This window comes from Oncorhynchus masou, unplaced genomic scaffold, assembly GCF_036934945.1.
Source record: "Oncorhynchus masou masou isolate Uvic2021 unplaced genomic scaffold, UVic_Omas_1.1 unplaced_scaffold_1395, whole genome shotgun sequence".
Taxonomy (NCBI): Eukaryota; Metazoa; Chordata; class Actinopteri; order Salmoniformes; family Salmonidae; genus Oncorhynchus; species Oncorhynchus masou.
The window spans coordinates 94,318-117,264 of record NW_027003875.1 but is presented as its reverse complement, the minus strand read 5'-3'; the positions used below and the strand labels follow the sequence as shown (position 1 = coordinate 117,264).

General features: G+C 47.7%; 1 pseudogene; it reads right to left on the bottom strand.

Annotated features, from left to right (window-relative positions):
* LOC135530611 (nuclear distribution protein nudE-like 1-B) overlaps positions 1–22,947 on the bottom strand; it is a 34,099-nt pseudogene that overhangs the window by 5,284 nt on the left and 5,868 nt on the right.

The following is a 22,947-nucleotide window of genomic DNA, read 5'->3' as shown; positions in this document are numbered from 1 at the left end:
AGGTTTCCCCTAGGTACAGAGATCAGCTTCCCCTCCCCCAATCCTAACCTTAACCATTAGTGACCCCACTGTTAGATGGGTGAGGTTTCCCCTAGGTACAGACCTAGGATCAGCTTCCCCCTCCCCAGTCCTAACCTTAACCATTAGTGACCCCACTGTTAGATGGGTGAGGTTTCTCCTAGGTACAGAGATCAGCTTCCCCTCCCCAGTCCTAACCTTAACCATTAGTGACCCCACTGTTAGATGGGTGAGGTTTCCCCTAGGTACAGACCTAAGATCAGCTTCCTCTCCCCAGTCCTAACCTTAACCATTAGTGACCCCACTGTTAGATGGGTGAGGTTTCCCTAGGTACAGACCTAAGATCAGCTTCCTCTCCCCAATCCTAACCTTAACCATTAGTGGGGTAAAGGGAGAAACTGACCCAGGGTCAGCATCTAAGGCAACTTCACCCTATGATGCTGGGTTATTGTTGCAGGATATTCTGTTCTGCAGGTTATGGTAGACAGGATGTTAGCTGGATATGATTCAACCACCAACAGGTGCACAGTACAGTATACATCTCAATGTGACTAAGTACGTTGTGTCTGACGCACTGCTGTGCTCAGGGTTGACTTGTTTGTTTCTATAAAGCAACAGTTTTGTCTGATACTAATTACGCATCAGAATAGGGAAAGGGGATTAAATGAATATAACATGGTACCAACCTCATAAATACACAGCCATCCATCCAAGGCTTATATAAAGTAGTAAGGGCTTAGTCTTCCCTGAACATCACCGGCCATCCATCCAAGGCTTATATAAAGTAGTAAGGGCTTAGTCTTCCCTGAACATCACCGGCCATCCATCCAAGGCTTATATAAAGTAGGAGTGCACTAGATAGTGATTAGGTGCCATTAGGACAGTACAGTCTGTGGTGAAGCAGACCTAACTTCATTAATGAAGAGGACAGCAGCTGATGTTTCCAGGCTATTTAACATGGAGGTCCCTCCCTCCCTCCCTCCCAGACTACAGATGGTCTACTAGCTGACCGGTATGTTCTGTCTGGCCAGCCCACACCCAGGACAATAGGGACTTGGGGGTGCATCTCAATAGTATAAAGTGGTTTCCTCGTCTTCTCTCCTTTCCCCTCCTCTGCACTGATGGGAAGGAAATTACAGGTGAAAGCTCATTTCTGGTAGAGATCGATCATCCATGTGGCTTTTACCAGTCCTGTTTTATCATTCTCTCCAAGACTAACTGGGCTACTGAGAGGAAGGAGACGAGGAGATGAGGCTATTAACTGGGCAACTGAGAGGAAGGAGACGAGGAAATGAGGCTATTAACTGGGCTACTGAGAGGAAGGAGATGAGGCTATTAACTGGGCTATTGAGAGGAAGGAGATGAGGCTATTAACTGGGCTATTGAGAGGGAGGAGATGAGGCTATTAACTGGGCTATTGAGAGGAAGGAGATGAGGCTATTAACTGGGCTATTGAGAGGAAGGAGATGAGGCTATTAACTGGGCTATTGAGAGGAAGGAGATGAGGCTATTAACTGGGCTACTGAGAGGAAGGAGATGAGGCTATTAACTGGGCTACTGAGAGGAAGGAGATGAGGCTATTAACTGGGCTATTGAGAGGAAGGAGATGAGGCTATTAACTGGGCTATTGAGAGGGAGGAGATGAGGCTATTAACTGGGCTATTGAGAGGAAGGAGATGAGGCTATTAACTGGGCTATTGAGAGGAAGGAGATGAGGCTATTAACTGGGCTATTGAGAGGAAGGAGATGAGGCTATTAACTGGGCTACTGAGAGGAAGGAGATGAGGCTATTAACTGGGCTATTGAGAGGAAGGAGATGAGGCTATTAACTGGGCTACTGAGTGGAAGGAGATGAGGCCATTAACTGGGCTACTGAGAGGAAGGAGATGAGGCTATTAACTGGGCTACTGAGAGGAAGGAGACGAGGCTATTAACTGGGCTATTGAGAGGAAGGAGATGAGGCTATTAACTGGGCTACTGAGAGGAAGGAGATGAGGCTATTAACTGGGCTACTGAGAGGAAGGAGATGAGGCTATTAACTGGGCTACTGAGAGGAAGGAGACGAGGCCATTAACTGGGCTACTGAGAGGAAGGAGATGAGGCTATTAACTGGACTACTGAGAGGAAGGAGATGAGGCTATTAACTGGGCTACTGAGAGGAAGGAGACGAGGCTATTAACTGGGCTACTGAGAGGAAGGAGATGAGGCTATTAACTGGGCTATTGAGAGGAAGGAAATGAGGCTATTAACTGGGCTACTGAGAGGAAGGAGACAAGGCTATTAACTGGGCTACTGAGAGGGAAGGAAATGAGGCTATTAACTGGGCTATTGAGAGGAAGGAAATGAGGCTATTAACTGGGCTACTGAGAGGAAGGAGATGAGGAGATGAGGCTATTAACTGGGCTACTGAGAGGAAGGAGATGAGGCTATTAACTGGGCTATTGAGAGGAAGGAAATGAGGCTATTAACTGGGCTACTGAGAGGAAGGAGATGAGGAGATGAGGCTATTAACTGGGCTATTGAGAGGAAGGAGATGAGGCTATTAACTGGGCTACTGAGAGGAAGGAGACGAGGAAATGAGGCTATTAACTGGGCTATTGAGAGGAAGGAGATGAGGAGATGAGGCCATTAACTGGGCTACTGAGAGGAAGGAGATGAGGAGATGAGGCTATTAACTGGGCTACTGAGAGGAAGGAGATGAGGCTATTAACTGGGCTACTGAGAGGAAGGAGATGAGGAGATGAGGCTATTAACTGGGCTATTGAGAGGAAGGAGATGAGGCTATTAACTGGGCTACTGAGAGGAAGGAGATGTGGCTATTAACTGGGCTACTGAGAGGAAGGAGATGAGGCTATTAACTGGGCTACTGAGAGGAAGGAGACAAGGCTATTAACTGGGCTATTGAGAGGAAGGAGACAAGGCTATTAACTGGGCTACTGAGAGGAAGGAGATGAGGCTATTAACTGGGCTATTGAGAGGAAGGAAATGAGGCTATTAACTGGGCTATTGAGAGGAAGGAAATGAGGCTATTAACTGGGCTACTGAGAGGAAGGAGATGAGGAGATGAGGCTATTAACTGGGCTACTGAGAGGGAGGAGATGAGGAGATGAGGCTATTAACTGGGCTACTGAGAGGAAGGAGATGAGGCTATTAACTGGGCTACTGAGAGGAAGGAGATGAGGCTATTAACTGGGCTACTGAGAGGAAGGAGATGAGGCTATTAACTGGGCTACTGAGAGGAAGGAGATGAGGCTATTAACTGGGCTACTGAGAGGAAGGAGATGAGGAGATGAGGCTATTAACTGGGCTATTGAGAGGAAGGAGACGAGGAGATGAGGCTATTAACTGGGCTACTGAGAGGAAGGAGATGAGGAGATGAGGCTATTAACTGGGCTACTGAGAGGAAGGAGATGAGGCTATTAACTGGGCTACTGAGAGGAAGGAGATGAGGAGATGAGGCTATTAACTGGGCTACTGAGAGGAAGGAGATGAGGCTATTAACTGGGCTATTGAGAGGAAGGAGATGAGGAGATGAGGCTATTAACTGGGCTACTGAGAGGAAGGAGATGAGGCTATTAACTGGGCTATTGAGAGGAAGGAGATGAGGAGATGAGGCTATTAACTGGGCTACTGAGAGGAAGGAGATGAGGCTATTAACTGGGCTATTGAGAGGAAGGAGATGAGGAGATGAGGCTATTAACTGGGCTACTGAGAGGAAGGAGATGAGGAGATGAGGCTATTAACTGGGCTATTGAGAGGAAGGAGATGAGGAGATGAGGCTATTAACTGGGCTATTGAGAGGAAGGAGATGAGGCTATTAACTGGGCTACTGAGAGGAAGGAGATGAGGCTATTAACTGGGCTACTGAGAGGGAGGAGATGAGGAGATGAGGCTATTAACTGGGCTACTGAGAGGGAGGAGATGAGGAGATGAGGCTATTAACTGGGCTACTGAGAGGAAGGAGATGAGGCTATTAACTGGGCTATTGAGAGGAAGGAGATGAGGCTATTAACTGGGCTATTGAGAGGGAGGAGATGAGGAGATGAGGCTATTAACTGGGCTACTGAGAGGAAGGAGATGAGGCTATTAACTGGGCTACTGAGAGGAAGGAGATGAGGCTATTAACTGGGCTATTGAGAGGAAGGAAATGAGGCTATTAACTGGGCTACTGGGAGGAAGGAGACGAGGCTATTAACTGGGCTACTGAGAGGAAGGAGACGAGGAGATGAGGCTATTAACTGGGCTACTGAGAGGAAGGAGATGAGGCTATTAACTGGGCTACTGAGAGGAAGGAGATGAGGCTATTAACTGGGCTACTGAGAGGAAGGAGATGAGGCTATTAACTGGGCTACTGAGAGGAAGGAGACGAGGCTATTAACTGGGCTATTGAGAGGAAGGAGATGAGGAGATGAGGCTATTAACTGGGCTACTGAGAGGAAGGAGATGAGGCTATTAACTGGGCTATTGAGAGGAAGGAGATGAGGCTATTAACTGGGCTATTGAGAGGAAGGAGATGAGGAGATGAGGCTATTAACTGGGCTACTGAGAGGAAGGAGATGAGGCTATTAACTGGGCTATTGAGAGGAAGGAGATGAGGCTATTAACTGGGCTACTGAGAGGAAGGAGATGAGGCTATTAACTGGGCTACTGAGAGGAAGGAGATGAGGAGATGAGGCTATTAACTGGGCTACTGAGAGGAAGGAGATGAGGCTATTAACTGGGCTATTGAGATGCAGCCCAATAAGGGAACATGGTTCTGATCACAGCCTGAACACAGTAAACATTAATTCAGTCATTCTTCCGGTACATAGAGGTTAAGGGTCATCAACTCCATCTGACCCCATAACATAAAACACAAACAGGAGATATTGCATCATAAAGCATACATACAGTAATGATGAAATCATCTCACTTTGCAAAAAGTCCCCTTTCATTTTTTTTTTTTTTTTAAATACGACATTGTAAATATAAATTATTTGTAATTGTGCAATTCATTCAGAGAAGTAAATAAAAGGTTACGAGGAAGGAAGCTGCAGTCCGTTGGGGACCTTTGTCAGGTACAGTTGCTGTTATATAGCTGTTATAGAGTGTAACTGATAAACTGATGGAGCCAAAATGGAGACACTCCAGAGCACAGAGGTCACCAACACATCATCCACATGAGCAAAGAACAGCTCCGGCAGAGGCATGTGCCTGTATGTTAAATACACACAAACACACCCAGCATCCAACCCCACCCACTCATAGGTGAGGTGAGGCCTTTTCAATCATTCAGTCAAGTGTCTCTCCTACACACACACACACACACACACACACACACAGTAACGGTTCTTCAAGTGTTCTCTCCTCTCAGTGTTCTGCGGGGCGTACAGGAGTTGTACAGAGATTTGGTGTGGGGGGGGGGGGGGGTTTGGGGTGAAGGATGAGGGTAACCTTGTTCTGCGGGGAGCTTGTACAGAGGTGGGGGCCATGCTAAACGGTGAGAGGCAGCATGCCAGGAGGGGAGACAGTCCGGGGCGACGCCAGGGCACTCAGGGTGCTGGGGTCCAGTCCATTCACAGCCCTGTGGGGGACAACACCAGACAGAGAGAAAGCAAGAAGACAGAAGTTAGTTCATCCACAATATCAAATAGAAAGCGGTTTGTCTCTACATCCTCTGGTTACACCAACTCTGATTCAAAATGGGACAGAGTTCATTCAGCCAGTCACTTCTTCTACGCTCTCGGAGTGAGTCACACCAACACCGCAGACAGGAAGTCAAGCAGAGAGATAGATGGACCAGTAGGAATACTCCTGCGAGAGAGACAGGACCACTCACGTCTTGTCGTAGTAGGTGGTGTGGAGTGAGTGGAGAACTTGGTGGCGTTGCTGTTGATGAGGTTTCCGTTCCCAGTGATCATGTTGGTGGACGACGTGGAGTAGGTTTTCCTCACCGCCTGGTCCTTGGCAAAGTTCCTACATGCAGCTAGCTTGGACTCCAGCGCCTAAGGACAGACACGGCCGACATTAAGACTAATCACAAGCTGTGGATTCTGTTGTAACCTTTAATTCAGGTCACAGACACCATTCCAATATACTCTGCTGTCAAGAGAGGAGAGGAGACGGAAGCCAAACTGTTGGGTTCATTCATTCCATAATGTTTTGTCGTCAACATTAGCTTCAGGAGGATGGATACATGGAAATGGAAAACAGCTACAAGAAACAAGTCTGATATTTACCCCCACTTTTCTCAGAAGGTCCCCAACGATATTAAGAGCAGAGATTCTTGCTGATGGGGTCAGAGGTGAGCCGCCAGGCCCACAGCCATTTGTTAACACTGTAGAGGAGAGGGAGAGAGGGAGGAAGAGAGAGGGGGAGAGAGGGAGAGGAAGAGGGAGAGGAGGGGGAGAGAGGGAGAGGAAGAGGGAGAGGGAGAGGGAGAGGGAGATGGAGAGGGAGAGGAGACAGTGTTTATCACATGACAGATATCTAGAAACTGTTTCACATTGGAGGTACAGCTCCAAAAAGTGAAGGAACTAAATAACAGACCTGGGTTCAAATAGTATTTATATACTTTCAGAACACTGAGCATTTCATTGAGACTGCCTGGAGGGACTGTTGAGACTCTCCCATGGATTCCATTAGACCCAGCAAGCTCAATAAAGCACAGTAAAGTATGACAGAAATGGAACACCATTTCTACCCAGGTCTGTTGGAAGACACGGCTGTTGACCTACCTGATGATTTCGGGGTGATGAACGGGTGTTCCATGCCCCTCCCTACAGGGGTGACCGGCAGGGACAGGGAGGCCTGGACAGCAGAGTCCATCTTGTCCACGTCCAAGGTAGGAGAGCTGGGGGCTGACATCCTGTCTGCAGTCCTCTCCCTCACCACCATCTCCTGTCTCAGGTCTGGGGGGGGGGGGCAGATAGACAGACATGAGGGAGTCAGGGGGACAGGGAGTCAGGGGGACATCCCCGTCCAAACCACTGTACTGAGACCAGTAGAGACTCCTTCTCATCCCCTGACTTAATACAGCAGTATTAGACATAACAGAAAGGGGAGGTCTGAGACAGAGGGAGGGGTTTCATGTCTTCATACCTCTGGCTTCATCCTTTAGTCGCTGTACTGAGACCAGTAGGGACTCCTTCTCATCCAGCTCACTCTCCAGGAAGGCATTCCTCTCTATGGCCTGGTTCAGACGACCCTCAAAGTCCTCCAGAGATACGATGGTCGCCCTGAGGAAGGGAGGGAAGGAGGAGAGGAGTTGGGATGGACAAAGGTTCGTAGCAGAAGCAGGTGAAAAATGTACCGTATCTGTGTGGGTTGGATAACTGGGTTAACGCTGAGTGGAGTAACACTCAACACAAGCATTTCACTACGCCCACAATGACATGTACCGTATTGCATTGTCGGAACTAGAAGCACAAGCATTTCGCTACACTCGCATTAACATCTGCTAAACATGTGTATGTGACCAATATGTTTGATTTGATTTGATTTGACATCTGCTAAACATGTGTATGTGACCAATATGTTTGATACTGAGGCTCATCTACCAGCCAGCCTCCACTTAGCTGACAACCGAGGCCTGAACTCAAGTAAAACATTTGAACGGCCGTGTTAGTATCGTTAGTTTAGTTGTACTGTGGTATATAGTGACCTCTTGGCTCTCTCCAGGTCGTCGTTGGCCTGCTCCAGTTCTCTGACATATTTATGAAGCTGTTCCTTGATTCCTCTGGTCTGTCCCAGGTCATCCTCTAACATGGAGACCTGCTTATAGCTCTGAGAATACTGCTGCTCCAGCTTCTCCTACAGGGAGAGAGAGAGAACAACATTCAGACCTGCTTATAGCTCTGAGAATACTGCTGCTCCAACATCTCCTACAGGGAGAGAGAGAGAACAACATTCAGACCACATATAAACCTGCTTATAGCTCTGAGAATACTGCTGCTCCAACTTCTCCTACAGGGAGAGAGAGAGAACAACATTCAGACCTGCTTATAGCTCTGAGAATACTGCTGCTCCAACTTCTCCTACAGGGAGAGAGAGAGAACAACATTCAGACCTGCTTATAGCTCTGAGAATACTGCTGCTCTAACTTCTCCTACAGGGAGAGAGAGAGAGAACAACATTCAGACCTGCTTATAGCTCTGAGAATACTGCTGCTCCAACTTCTCCTACAGGGAGAGAGAGAGAACAACATTCAGACCTGCTTATAGCTCTGAGAATACTGCTGCTCTAACTTCTCCTACAGGGAGAGAGAGAGAACAACATTCAGACCTGCTTATAGCTCTGAGAATACTGCTGCTCCAACTTCTCCTACAGGGAGAGAGAGAGAACAACATTCAGACCTGCTTATAGCTCTGAGATAGCACTGGTTAGATCACTAGTACTATACCTGGCTAGCACTAGTGATCTAACCAGTGCTATACCTGGCTAGCACTAGTGATCTAACCAGTGCTATACCTGGCTAGAATTAGCAGTGTGGGTTAAACATCTCTCTAGTTGTCTATTTTCTCCTATTGATCCTGCTGCCATCCTATTACAGTACACTGCTGGACTGCCGGGGCCCAGAGCATGGAACTGCTGGACTGCCGGGGCCCAGTGCATAGAACTGCTGGACTGCCGGGGCCCAGAGCATGGAACTGCTGGACTGCCGGGGCCCAGAGCATGGAACTGCCGGACAGCCTGCCAACACATGCAGCTCTCTCTCTGTCTGGCAGACAGCAGGGGCATCCAAAGGTGTGGCTTTACTCTGACATCCAGACGTAGTTGTTGATCCCTGTTTCAGTCCCTGGTGAATGGGTGACGTTAACTGATGTTCCGGGAACCGTAATCCAGCGTTTGCCGAGCCGAATCCTCAGGAACAGCGTTTGCCGAACCGAAACCTCAGGAACAGCGTTTGCCGAACCGAAACCTCAGGAACAGTGTTTGCCGAACAGAATCCTCAGGAACAGCGTTTGCCGAAAAGAATCCTCAGGAACAGCGTTTGCCGAACAGAATCCTCAGGCACAGCGTTTGCCGAAAGAATCCTCAGGCACAGCGTTTGCCGAAAAGAATCCTCAGGAACAGCGTTTGCCGAGCCGAATCCTCAGGCACAGCGTTTAACGAACAGAATCCTCAGGAACAGCGTTTGCCGAAAAGAATCCTCAGGAACAGTGTTTGCCGAACAGAATCCTCAGGAACAGCGTTTGCCGAAAAGAATCCTCAGGATCAGTGTTTGCCGAAAAGAATCCTCAGGAACAGTGTTTGCCGAACCGAATCCTCAACCGTTCCACATATTTGTTAAATTGCAACACCAAGAGGTACATTTACCTTGCGGTTATCCAGCTCGCACTTCAGTGTTTGGTTCTAACCCCTTTGTCTGTGTGTGTCTGTGTGTGTGTGTGTGTGTCTCCGCTCCTACGTATGTTACCTTGAGGTTGTCCAACTCGCTCTTCAGTCTTTGGTTCTCTGTGTGCAGGTCTCTGAGGCGGTGTTCAGCCTGTCCTAGCTGGGCCTCTAACTCTGCCTCCAGCTCTCGGCTCCCTTCCTGGAACTCCAGCAGCTCCTCCTGGGCCTCATGGTAACTGAGGAAGACACAGGAGAGAACAGACTGTGACACACAGTCACACGGTCTCTCCTGAAACTCCAGCAGGTCCTGCTTGGCCTCATGGTAGCTGGAGAACGCACGGAGGGACTGTTGTTTAATGATCAGTTGTAATAGTAATGAGTGGTAGTCACATCCCCTGGACAGTCAGAACTAGAACTATCCTGTGTGGTCAGTGGAACATGTCTGAACACATCCGGTCTCATAACTCATAATATCCTGTCTCCAGACCCCTTGACCCCTCACAGAACACACGGAACAGCAGCAGGCCTATAGGAGCCATCTGTATCCTCTAATGACAAACCCCTGTCTGTGTCACAAAGCTCTATCAGACCTGCTGAGGTACTGTCTCTGTCATAGAGCTCTGTCTCTGTCATAGAGCTCTATCAGACCTGCTGAGGTACTGTCTCTGTCATAGAGCTCTGTCTCTGTCATAGAGCTCTATCAGACCTGAGGTACTGTCTCTGTCATAGAGCTCTATCAGACCTGCTGAGGTACTGTCTCTGTCATAGAGCTCTGTCTCTGTCATAGAGCTCTGTCTCTGTCATAGAGCTCTATCAGACCTGCTGAGGTACTGTCTCTGTCATTAAGCTCTATCAGACCTGAGGTACTGTCTCTGTCATTAAGCTCTATCAGACCTGAGGTACTGTCTCTGTCATTAAGCTCTGTCTCTGTCATTAAGCTCTGTCTCTGTCATTAAGCTCTATCAGACCTGAGGTACTGTCTCTGTCATTAAGCTCTGTCTCTGTCATTAAGCTCTATCAGACCTGAGGTACTGTCTGTCATTAAGCTCTGTCTCTGTCATTAAGCTCTATCAGACCTGGGGTACTGTCTCTGTCATTAAGCTCTATCAGACCTGAGGTACTGTCTCTGTCATTAAGCTCTGTCTCTGTCATTAAGCTCCATCAGACCTGAGGTACTGTCTCTGTCATTAAGCTCTATCAGACCTGAGGTACTGTCTCTGTCATTAAGCTCTATCAGACCTGCTGAGGTACTGTCTCTGTCATTAAGCTCTGTCTCTGTCATTAAGCTCTATCAGACCTGAGGTACTGTCTCTGTCATTAAGCTCTATCAGACCTGAGGTACTGTCGCTGTCATTAAGCTCTGTCTCTGTCATAGAGCTCTATCAGACCTGAGGTACTGTCTCTGTCATTAAGCTCTGTCAGACCTGCTGAGGTACTGTCTCTGTCATAGAGCTCTATCAGACCTGAGGTACTGTCTCTGTCATTAAGCTCTATCAGACCTGAGGTACTGTCTCTGTCATTAAGCTCTATCAGACCTGAGGTACTGTCTCTGTCATTAAGCTCTATCAGACCTGAGGTACTGTCTCTGTCATAGAGCTCTATCAGACCTGAGGTACTGTCTCTGTCATTAAGCTCTATCAGACCTGAGGTACTGTCTCTGTAATTAAGCTCTGTCTCTGTCATAGAGCTCTATCAGACCTGAGGTACTGTCTCTGTCATTAAGCTCTATCAGACCTGAGGTACTGTCTGTCATTAAGCTCTGTCTCTGTCATTAAGCTCTATCAGACCTGAGGTACTGTCTCTGTAATTAAGCTCTGTCTCTGTCATAGAGCTCTATCAGACCTGAGGTACTGTCTCTGTCATTAAGCTCTATCAGACCTGAGGTACTGTCTGTCATTAAGCTCTGTCTCTGTCATTAAGCTCTATCAGACCTGGGGTACTGTCTCTGTCATTAAGCTCTATCAGACCTGAGGTACTGTCTCTGTCATAGAGCTCTATCAGACCTAAGGTACTGTCTCTGTCATTAAGCTCTGTCTCTGTCATTAAGCTCTATCAGACCTGAGGTACTGTCTCTGTCATTAAGCTCTATCAGGCCTAAGGTACTGTCTCTGTCATTAAGCTCTATCAGGCCTGAGGTACTGTCTCTGTCATTAAGCTCTATCTCTGTCATTAAGCTCTATCAGACCTGAGGTACTGTCTCTGTCATTAAGCTCTATCAGACCTAAGGTACTGTCTCTGTCATTAAGCTCTATCAGGCCTGAGGTACTGTCTCTGTCATTAAGCTCTATCTCTGTCATTAAGCTCTATCAGACCTGGGGTACTGTCTCTGTCATTAAGCTCTATCAGACCTGAGGTACTGTCTGTCATTAAGCTCTGTCTCTGTCATTAAGCTCTATCAGACCTGAGGTACTGTCTCTGTCATTAAGCTCTATCAGACCTGAGGTACTGTCTCTGTCATTAAGCTCTATTAGACCTGAGGTACTGTCGCTGTCATTAAGCTCTATCAGACCTGAGATACTGTCTCTGTCATTAAGCTCTATCAGACCTGAGGTACTGTCTCTGTCATTAAGCTCTATCAGACCTGGGGTACTGTCTCTGTCATTAAGCTCTGTCTCTGTCATTAAGCTCTATCAGACCTGAGGTACTGTCTCTGTCATTAAGCTCTATCAGACCTGAGGTACTGTCTCTGTCATTAAGCTCTATCAGACCTGAGGTACTGTCTGTCATTAAGCTCTCAGGCATGAGGTACTGTCTCTGTCATTAAGCTCTATCAGACCTGAGGTACTGTCTCTGTCATTAAGCTCTGTCTCTGTCATAGAGCTCTATCAGACCTGAGGTACTGTCTCTGTCATTAAGCTCTATCAGACCTGAGGTACTGTCTCTGTCATTAAGCTCTATCAGACCTGAGGTACTGTCTCTGTCATTAAGCTCTATCAGACCTGAGGTACTGTCTCTGTCATTAAGCTCTATCAGACATGAGGTACTGTCTCTGTCATTAAGCTCTGTCTCTGTCATAGAGCTCTATCAGACCTGCTGAGGTACTGTCTCTGTCATTAAGCTCTATCAGACCTGAGGTACTGTCTCTGTCATTAAGCTCTATCAGACCTGAGGTACTGTCTCTGTCATTAAGCTCTATCAGACCTGAGGTACTGTCTCTGTCATTAAGCTCTGTCTCTGTCATTAAGCTCTATCAGACCTGCTGAGGTACTGTCTCTGTCATTAAGCTCTATCAGACCTGAGGTACTGTCTCTGTCATTAAGCTCTATCAGACCTGAGGTACTGTCTCTGTCATTAAGCTCTATCAGACCTGAGGTACTGTCTCTGTCATTAAGCTCTGTCTCTGTCATTAAGCTCTATCAGACCTGAGGTACTGTCTCTGTCATTAAGCTCTATCAGACCTGAGGTACTGTCTCTGTCATTAAGCTCTATCAGACCTGAGGTACTGTCTCTGTCATTAAGCTCTATCAGACCTGCTGAGGTACTGTCTCTGTCATTAAGCTCTGTCTCTGTCATTAAGCTCTATCAGACCTGAGGTACTGTCTCTGTCATAGAGCTCTATCAGACCTGAGGTACTGTCTCTGTCATAGAGCTCTATCAGACCTGAGGTACTGTCTCTGTCATTAAGCTCTGTCTCTGTCATTAAGCTCTGTCTCTGTCATTAAGCTCTATCAGACCTGAGGTACTGTCTCTGTCATTAAGCTCTATCAGACCTGAGGTACTGTCTCTGTCATTAAGCTCTATCAGACCTGAGGTACTGTCTCTGTCATAGAGCTCTATCAGACCTGAGGTACTGTCTCTGTCATAGAGCTCTATCAGACCTGAGGTACTGTCTCTGTCATTAAGCTCTGTCTCTGTCATTAAGCTCTGTCTCTGTCATTAAGCTCTATCAGACCTGCTGAGGTACTGTCTCTGTCATTAAGCTCTATCAGACCTGAGGTACTGTCTCTGTCATTAAGCTCTATCAGACCTGAGGTACTGTCTCTGTCATTAAGCTCTATCAGACCTGAGGTACTGTCTCTGTCATTAAGCTCTATCAGACCTGAGGTACTGTCTCTGTCATTAAGCTCTATCAGACCTGAGGTACTGTCTCTGTCATTAAGCTCTATCAGACCTGAGGTACTGTCTCTGTCATTAAGCTCTATCAGACCTGAGGTACTGTCTCTGTCATTAAGCTCTATCAGACCTGAGGTACTGTCTCTGTCATTAAGCTCTATCAGTCCAGTCTGTATTCAGTCTATATTCAGACTCCTGGACTGTGTTCAGACTTGCTGACCCACACAGTATGTGCTAGATACAACCTAGTAATACCGTCCAGTAATATCTACAGATGGGCCTAGCTGAAAGGTCTGGACTCCTGGATTGTAGCATAGCACTTTCTCTTGTCCCATGTGGCTGTATATCAGTCTATCGTCTGTCTGTCCACAGACATAAAACACCTAGACCTTACTATCTGTCTGGTCATAGATGTAATGAAACTAGAATGGTCCTGCATGGCTCCTGACTCATCTGTCATGACAAAGGCCAACGCCATGCTAGAGCTGAATGAATGCAGACTTTCCATGCCATTCATTCAGTCAGGTGGCGCCACTGAATTGAATTAGAATGGTTGGTTAAAGTGTGAGAACCTCTTTATGTAATACATGTATCACTAGCCACTTTAACTATGCCACTCTGTTTACATACTCATCTCATATGTATATACTGTACTCGATACCATCTACTGTATCTTGCCTATGCTGCTCTGTACCATCACTCATTCATATATCTTTATGTACATATTCGTTATCCCTTTACACTTGTGTGTATAAGACAGTAGTTTTGGAATTGTTAGATAGATTAATTGTTGGTTATTACTGCATTGTCGGAAACTAGAAGCACAAGCATTTCGCTACACTCGCATTAACATCTGCTAGCCATGTGTATGTGACAAATAACATTTGATTTGATTTGATTAGGACATGGTATACTAACCTGGTAGCCAGGTATGTTAGCCTGGACCACCATGTAAAATAATTCCATCTAGCAGACACTTTGTTTCACCTTTATTTAACAAGGCAAGTCAGTTCAGAACAAATTCTTATTTTCAATGACGGCCTGGGAACAGTGGGTTAACTGCCTGTTCAGGGGCAGAACGACAGATTTGTACCTTGTCAGCTCAGGGGTTTGAACTTGCAACCTTCCGGTTACTAGTCCAACACTCTAACCACCAGGCTACCCTGCCTCCCCACTTACAGTCATGTGTGCATATATTGTACATATGGGTGGTCCCAGGAATCAAACCCACTACCGTGGCATTACAAGTGCCATGCTCTACCAACTGAGCTACAAAGGACAACTGTTTGGCATGACAAGGAGTTGAGATGATCACACAAACAGATCTGGGACCAGGCTACAGATACATAGTTCCACTGACCAGGGATGACTCTTGAACAGAAAAGGTCTGAGTGACACAGACACACACACACACACAAACAGGGTTCGACAGCTCTGGGGTCAGTTAACCGGCAGCCACTGCTCCATCCTTGGCCTCACTGGGTTTCCCTGCTCATTCCACACACAGTTATCGTACCAGAAGCGCACACAGTTACCGCACACAGTTACCGCACACAGTTACCGCACACAGTTACCGCACACAGTTACCGCACACAGATACCGCACACAGATACCGCACACAGATACCGCACCAAAAACACACAGTTATCGTACCAGAAGCACACACAGTTACCGCACACAGTTACCGCACACAGTTACCGCACACAGTTACCGCACCAAAAACACACAGTTATCGTACCAGAAGCACACACCGTTACCGCACCAAAAACACACATAGTTATCTTACCAGAAGCACACACAGTTACCGCACACAGTTACCGCACCAAAAACACAGTTATCGTACCAGAAGCACACACAGTTGCCACACCAAAAACACAAATAGTTATCGTACCAGAAGCACACACAGTTGCCACACACAGTTACCGCACCAAAAACACACATAGTTATCGTACCAAAACACACACAGTTATCGTACCAGAACCACACATGGCCAGTTTGGCCACAGAGCAGCCCTGTTCAACTATGTCTCTGACTGGAATGACTTCGTTTACCTTCCCTCTGATAACATCCCTGTTTTCAGACAATATGACCAAAATACCACGGTGTACAAACAAGTATTTATATTTATTATGGATCCGCATTACTTCCTACCAAGACAGCAGCTACTCTTCCTAAGGTTTATTATGGATCCCCATTAGTTCCTGCCAAGACAGCAGCTACTCTTCCTAAGGTTTATTATGGATCCCCATTAGTTCCTGCCAAGGCAGCAGCTACTTCCTGGTGTTTATTATGGATCCCCATTAGTTCCTACCAAGGCAGCAGCTACTCTTCTTGGTGTTTATTATGGGTCCCCATTAGTTCCTGCCAAGGCAGCAGCTACTCTTCCTGGGGTGTATTATGGATCCCCATTAGTTCCTGCCAAGGCAGCAGCTACTCTTCCTGGGGTGTATTATGGATCCCCATTACTTCCTGCCAAGGCAGCAGCTCCTCTTCCTGGGGTTTATTATGGATCCCCATTACTTCCTGCCAAGACAGCAGCTACTCTTCCTGGGGTTTATTATGGATCCCCATTACTTCCTGCCAAGGCAGCAGCTACTCTTCCTGGGGTGTATTATGGATCCCCATTAGTTCCTGCCAAGACAGCAGCTACTCTTCCTGGGGTTTATTATGGATCCCCATTAGTTCCTGCCAAGGCAGCAGCTACTCTTCCTGGGGTTTATTATGGATCCCCATTACTTCCTGCCAAGGCAGCAGCTACTCTTCCTGGGGTGTATTATGGATCCCCATTAGTTCCTGCCAAGACAGCAGCTACTCTTCCTGGGGTTTATTATGGATCCCCATTAGTTCCTGCCAAGACAGCAGCTACTCTTCCTGGGGTTTATTATGGATCCCCATTACTTCCTGCCAAGGCAGCAGCTACTCTTCCTGGGGTGTATTATGGATCCCCATTAGTTCCTGCCAAGACAGCAGCTACTCTTCCTGGGGTTTATTATGGATCCCCATTAGTTCCTGCCAAGGCAGCAGCTACTCTTCCTGGGGTGTATTATGGATCCCCATTAGTTCCTGCCAAGGCAGCAGCTACTCTTCCTAAGGTTTATTATGGATCCCCATTAGTTCCTGCCAAGGCAGCAGCTACTCTTCCTGGGGTGTATTATGGATCCCCATTAGTTCCTGCCAAGGCAGCAGCTACTATTCCTGGGGTCCAGCAACATTAAGGCAGTTATATACAATAAGACGTCACATTACAATACAGACTAAGACAACACATTAAGTGTGTTCACTCAGTTCACTACTCGACAAAATCCATGTGTACATGTGTGTGCATAGCGTGCATGTTGTGTGTGTGTGTTAAATAGGCGTAAATTAGAATATAAAATGATTTGTGTGTGCGTGTTATATTGTGTGTGTGTGTGTGTGTGTGTTATATTGTGCGTGTGTGTGTGTGTTATATTGTGCGTTTGTGTTATTGTGCGTTTGTGTTATTGTGCGTTTGTGTGTGTCTGTGTCTGTAGCGTAGCGGTGCCATCCGGAACGTCCTCATGAACACACACTAGGCCAATACTCTAGAATGTGTTGTGTCAACACTGACAGGGTCAGGCTCTACAGAGCCTGGGAAAACAACCACTTGAACATGTGCAGGACTGTAGGACTATATCATGTTGATCTAGTAACAGAGTTAATACTGTAGACCTATATCATGTTGATCTGGTAACAGAGTCAATACTGTAGACCTGTATCATGTTGATCTATATCAGAGTTAATACTGTAGACCTATATCATGTTGATCTATATCAGAGTTAATACTGTAGACCTATATCATGTTGATCTATATCATGTTGATCTAGCAACAGTTAATACTGTAGGACTATATCATGTTGCTCTAGTAACAGAGTCAATACTGTAGACCTGTATCATGTTGATCTATATCATGTTGATCTAGTAACAGAGTTAATACTGTAGACCTATATCATGTTGATCTGGTAACATAGTTAATACTGTAGACCTATATCATGTTGATCTAGTAACAGAGTCAATACTGTAGGACTATATCATGTTGATCTATATCATGTTGATCTAGTAACAGTTAATACTGTAGACCTATATCATGTTGATCTAGTAACAGAGTTAATACTGTAGACCTATATCATGCTGAATAACAGAGTTTGAGAAATTTGGTAGTGTGTCTTGCCATTATGTAACAGAGGATCTAAACGTGTTTGATGCAAAGCTGAGGGATTGCAGTCAGTACAAAGCTGTTTTAGTAGTGTGTGTGCGTGTGTGTGCGTTCACTCCACTGATCTTAGCGGTCTCATCTATGACATAATATATTACTCTCGTCTGTTCAATCCCTATAGAAGGAAGGAAGGGTAGTTGTCTCTAGGTCTGACTGTCACAAAAAGAAAGGTTCATTCTTCTAGAACACCCCGCTGGATATAGGCTGTGTGTGTTCTAGAACACCCCGTTGAATATAGGCTGTGTGTGTTCTAGTACACCCCACTGGATATAGGCTGTGTGTGTTCTAGTACACCCCGTTGAATATAGGCTGTGTGTGTTCTAGAACACCCCGCTGGATATAGGCTGTGTGTGTTCTAGAACACCCCGCTGGATATAGGCTGTGTGTGTTCTAGAACACCCCGCTGGATATAGGCTGTGTGTGTTCTAGAACACCCCGCTGGATATAGGCTGTGTGTGTTCTAGAACACCCCGCTGGATATAGGCTGTGTGTGTTCTAGTACACCCCGCTGGATATAGGCTGTGTGTGTTCTAGTACACCCCGCTGGATATAGGCTGTGTGTGTTCTAGAACACCCCGCTGGATATAGGCTGTGTGTGTTCTAGAACACCCTGCTGGATATAGGCTGTGTGTGTTCTAGAACACCCCGCTGGATATAGGCTGTGTGTGTTCTAGAACACCCCGCTGGATATAGGCTGTGTGTGTTCTAGAACACCCCACTTGATATAGGCTGTGTGTGTTCTAGAACACCCCACTGGATATAGGCTGTGTGTGTTCTACAACACCCCACTGGATATAGGCTGTGTGTGTCTACAACACCCCACTGGATATAGGCTGTGTGTGTTCTACAACACCCCACTGGATATAGGCTCTGTGTGTGTTCTACAACACCCCACTGGATATAGGCTGTGTGTGTTCTACAACACACCACTGGATATAGGCTGTGTGTGTTCTACAACACCCCACTGGATATAGGCTGTGTGTGTTCTACAACACCCCACTGGATATAGGCTGTGTGTGTTCTACAACACCCCACTGGATATAGGCTGTGTGTGTTCTAGAACACCCCACTGGATATAGGCTGTGTGTGTTCTAGAACACCCCACTGGATATAGGCTGTGTGTGTTCTAGAACACCCCACTGGATATAGGCTGTGTGTGTTCTAGAACACCCCACTGGATATAGGCTGTGTGCGTTCTAGAACACCCCACTGGATATAGGCTGTGTGCGTTCTAGAACACCCCACTGGATATGGGCTGTGTGTGTGTTCTAGAACACCCCACTGGATATAGGCTGTGTGTGTTCTAGAACACCCCGCTGGATATAGGCTGTGTGTGTTCTAGTACACCCTGCTGGATATAGGCTGTGTGTGTTCTAGTACACCCTGCTGGATATAGGCTGTGTGTGTTCTAGTACACCCTGCTGGATATAGGCTGTGTGTGTTCTAGTACACCCCGCTGGATATAGGCTGTGTGTGTGTTCTAGTACACCCTGCTGGATATAGGCTGTGTGTGTTCTAGTACACCCTGCTGGATATAGGCTGTGTGTGTTCTAGTACACCCTGCTGGATATAGGCTGTGTGTGTTCTAGAACACCCTGCTGGATATAGGCTGTGTGTGTTCTAGAACACCCTGCTGGATATAGGCTGTGTGTGTTCTGGAACACCCTGCTGGATATAGGCTGTGTGTGTTCTAGAACACCCTGCTGGATATAGGCTGTGTGTGTTCTGGAAAACCCTGCTGGATATAGGCTGTATGTGTTCTAGTACACCCTGCTGGATATAGGCTGTGTGTGTTCTGGAAAACCCTGCTGGATATAGGCTGTGAAAGTGACACCAGTCATATTCAATAGAAACCAAAAGGAAGAAATGGGACTGAAACAGTGAGGTCGGCTACTACCTGAACCAGTACAATAAGAAATGCTAATGTTCCTTGCAAAATGTTCTCCATTACAACACGTTTTGCTACGGTGTGCACAAATGATGACTATCCAGCACTAAGAACAACTAGACCTAAACTAACTCGGCCTAATCTAGGCCAATGAATCCATTGCTTCCTGTGTCGATGGTAACGTTAACAAAGGCCTATAGAGGAACAGGTCATGTGTCAGATGATCACATGACTGTTATGACATAACCTTGTTGTTCATCTTCCAGCGTTATGAGCAAACATAAAAGCCGTGTTTTATGTAACAGAGCCGAGAGCAAAGCCATGTGCTGTTCTGGTCATGTATAATTATATTACTGAGAAGACTAGCTTGAGTTTCAATTTGGAACATGTATGTAGAAGAGAGTAGTTTAACAGATACAATGACAAACTGCTGAGTCTAATCCTCTGAAACTCAATGTTTAACCATGTAGAAATCAATCAATGATTTTGTTAAATGAGCTATGAGTAGCCAAGATCAGTTGACATGAACATACCTGTTCTTATACTTGAGGGATAAGGCCTTCCAGTAGTCAATCTCCTGGTCTTTTGAAGTGAATGTTGGTATCATGTCTGTGTCCATGGTAGAACAACCTGAAGAGGAGAACAACATGATCACCTGAAGTTAGTTAGAGACAGACGTATCCTGAATGTAGGTCGAAACATTTGAATGGAAGAAAACCAAACATTGGGTTTATTCTTACCCAAGAAAAGTAGCAGACTAAGTCATTGCCAAATTTTAAAAAAAGTACTTAAATATATGCTCAGGCTGTCTGTCACGGAGTCAAGCTGGCTGTCTGTCAGGAGGCCTGGCTGTCTGTCAGGCGGCCTGGCTGTCTGTCACGGAGTCTGGCTGGCTGTCTGTCACGGAGTCTGGCTGGCTGTCTGTCACGGAGTCTGGCTGGCTGTCTGTCACGGAGTCTGGCTGGCTGTCTGTCACGGAGTCTGGCTGGCTGTCTGTCACGGAGTCTGGCTGGCTGTCTGTCACGGAGTCTGGCTGGCTGTCTGTCACGGAGTCTGGCTGGCTGTCTGTCACGGAGTCTGGCTGGCTGTCTGTCAGGAGGCCTGGCTGGCTGTCTGTCAGGAGGCCTGGCTGGCTGTCTGTCAGGAGGCCTGGCTGGCTGTCTGTCAGGAGGCCTGGCTGGCTGTCTGTCACGGAGTCTGGCTGGCTGTCTGTCAGGAGGCCTGGCTGGCTGTCTGTCAGGAGGCCTGGCTGGCTGTCTGTCACGGAGTCTGGCTGGCTGTCTGTCAGGAGGCCTGGCTGGCTGTCTGTCAGGAGGCCTGGCTGGCTGTCTGTCAGGAGGCCTGGCTGGCTGTCTGTCAGGAGGCCTGGCTGGCTGTCTGTCAGGAGGCCTGGCTGGCTGTCTGTCAGGAGGCCTGGCTGGCTGTCTGTCAGGAGGCCTGGCTGGCTGTCTGTCAGGAGGCCTGGCTGGCTGTCTGTCAGGAGGCCTGGCTGGCTGTCTGTCAGGAGGCCTGGCTGGCTGTCTGTCAGGAGGCCTGGCTGGCTGTCTGTCAGGAGGCCTGGCTGGCTGTCTGTCAGGAGGCCTGGCTGGCTGTCTGTCAGGAGGCCTGGCTGGCTGTCTGTCAGGAGGCCTGGCTGGCTGTCTGTCAGGAGGCCTGGCTGGCTGTCTGTCAGGAGGCCTGGCTGGCTGTCTGTCAGGAGGCCTGGCTGGCTGTCTGTCAGGAGGCCTGGCTGGCTGTCTGTCAGGGAGGCCTGGCTGGCTGTCTGTCAGGAGGCCTGGCTGGCTGTCCACCTCTCTTCTAACAACAAGGGCCTGATACACTGACCCAGCAGCAACACCTGGGTGACAACCAGCCATTTGGTAGACCTCCTTACTGAGGAGTTGATGTAGGATGCCCCCAGCAGGCCCCCTTCATACAGACCAGGGCCTCCTCATTAAAACATCTAACCCTGTGTGTTTTACATGGGCCACAGAGGACTGGACATGTTCTCAAAAAGCTTCATTCACTTCTATTCACGGCCATTGTGTGTGCTGAATGCCAATCATAAACACATGGAACAGAAGTAGTGTGGAAACCCTGAGCAGCAGTGTTATGAATGAAGCTGTGGTTGGGCCAAAGACACCTCAGAGGGAGGATGTCTGCCCTGTGATTAAACCCCAAGAGTCTGTTTGGTCCAGTGTGTGTGTGTGTGAGTGAGGTTGAACAGCAGGGAGTCCCCAGCCCTCCCAGTGGCTCCAGGAATAGGCAAGACTACTAGTGATCATCTCTGGTGTAGAGGATCTCCAGCATGCACGGGTCAGTCGCTTCAACCCGTCCCAACACCAGCACTCTAAAGTTACACTGTGCAGAAATCACTCCTCCACTTCCTGGTTGCTAAAGTTCTAATAGTTTGCCTAATTTCAGTTTATGTGACAAAACAAGCAGTCATTGTGTAGAGAATCATTGTACTGTCTAAACCGCTGTGAGCAAAAATATCGTATATATACGGCTGTTTGAAGCTAGTGTACAAAACCTGGAAGTAAAAGACGCATAAACGAAAATGCAGAACGGGAAGCATAGAAATAGCACAGATAGAACAGACACACTGCTTCTTAGACTTGCTTTCAACGGGAATGACAGATCTATAACTCACATTTCTATGTGAATTTGGTCAGATCGCCCCAAAAAATGTTGTAGCTTTGTGACATATTGTAGCTTTAACACGACGGATGAGTCAGCACAGCGGTCAGCCACATCAACACCAACAGCAGGCCAGCCCTCTAACAGTCACCCCTAACACCAACAGCAGGCCAGCCCTCTAACAGTCACCCCTAACACCAACAGCAGGCCAGCCCTCTAACAGTCACCCCTAACACCAACAGCAGGCCAGCCCTCTAACAGTCACCCCTAACACCAACAGCAGGCCAGCCCTCTAACAGTCACCCCTAACAGCAGGCCAGCCCTCTAACAGTCACCCCTAACACCAACAGCAGGCCAGCCCTCTAACAGTCACCCCTAACACCAACAGCAGGCCAGCCCTCTAACAGTCACCCCTAACACCAACAGCAGGCCAGCCCTCTAACAGTCACCCCTAACACCAACAGCAGGCCAGCCCTCTAACAGACGGATGGGTCAGCGGTCTGGTCAGCCACCCCAACACCAACAGCAGGCCAGCCCTCTAACAGACGGATGGGTCAGCGGTCTGGTCAGCCACCCCAACACCAACAGCAGGCCAGCCCTCTAACAGACGGATGGGTCAGCGGTCTGGTCAGCCACCCCAACACCAACAGCAGGCCAGCCCTCTAACAGACGGATGGGTCAGCGGTCTGGTCAGCCACCCCAACACCAACAGCAGGCCAGCCCTCTAACAGACGGATGGGTCAGCGGTCTGGTCAGCCACCCCAACACCAACAGCAGGCCAGCCCTCTAACAGACGGATGGGTCAGCGGTCTGGTCAGCC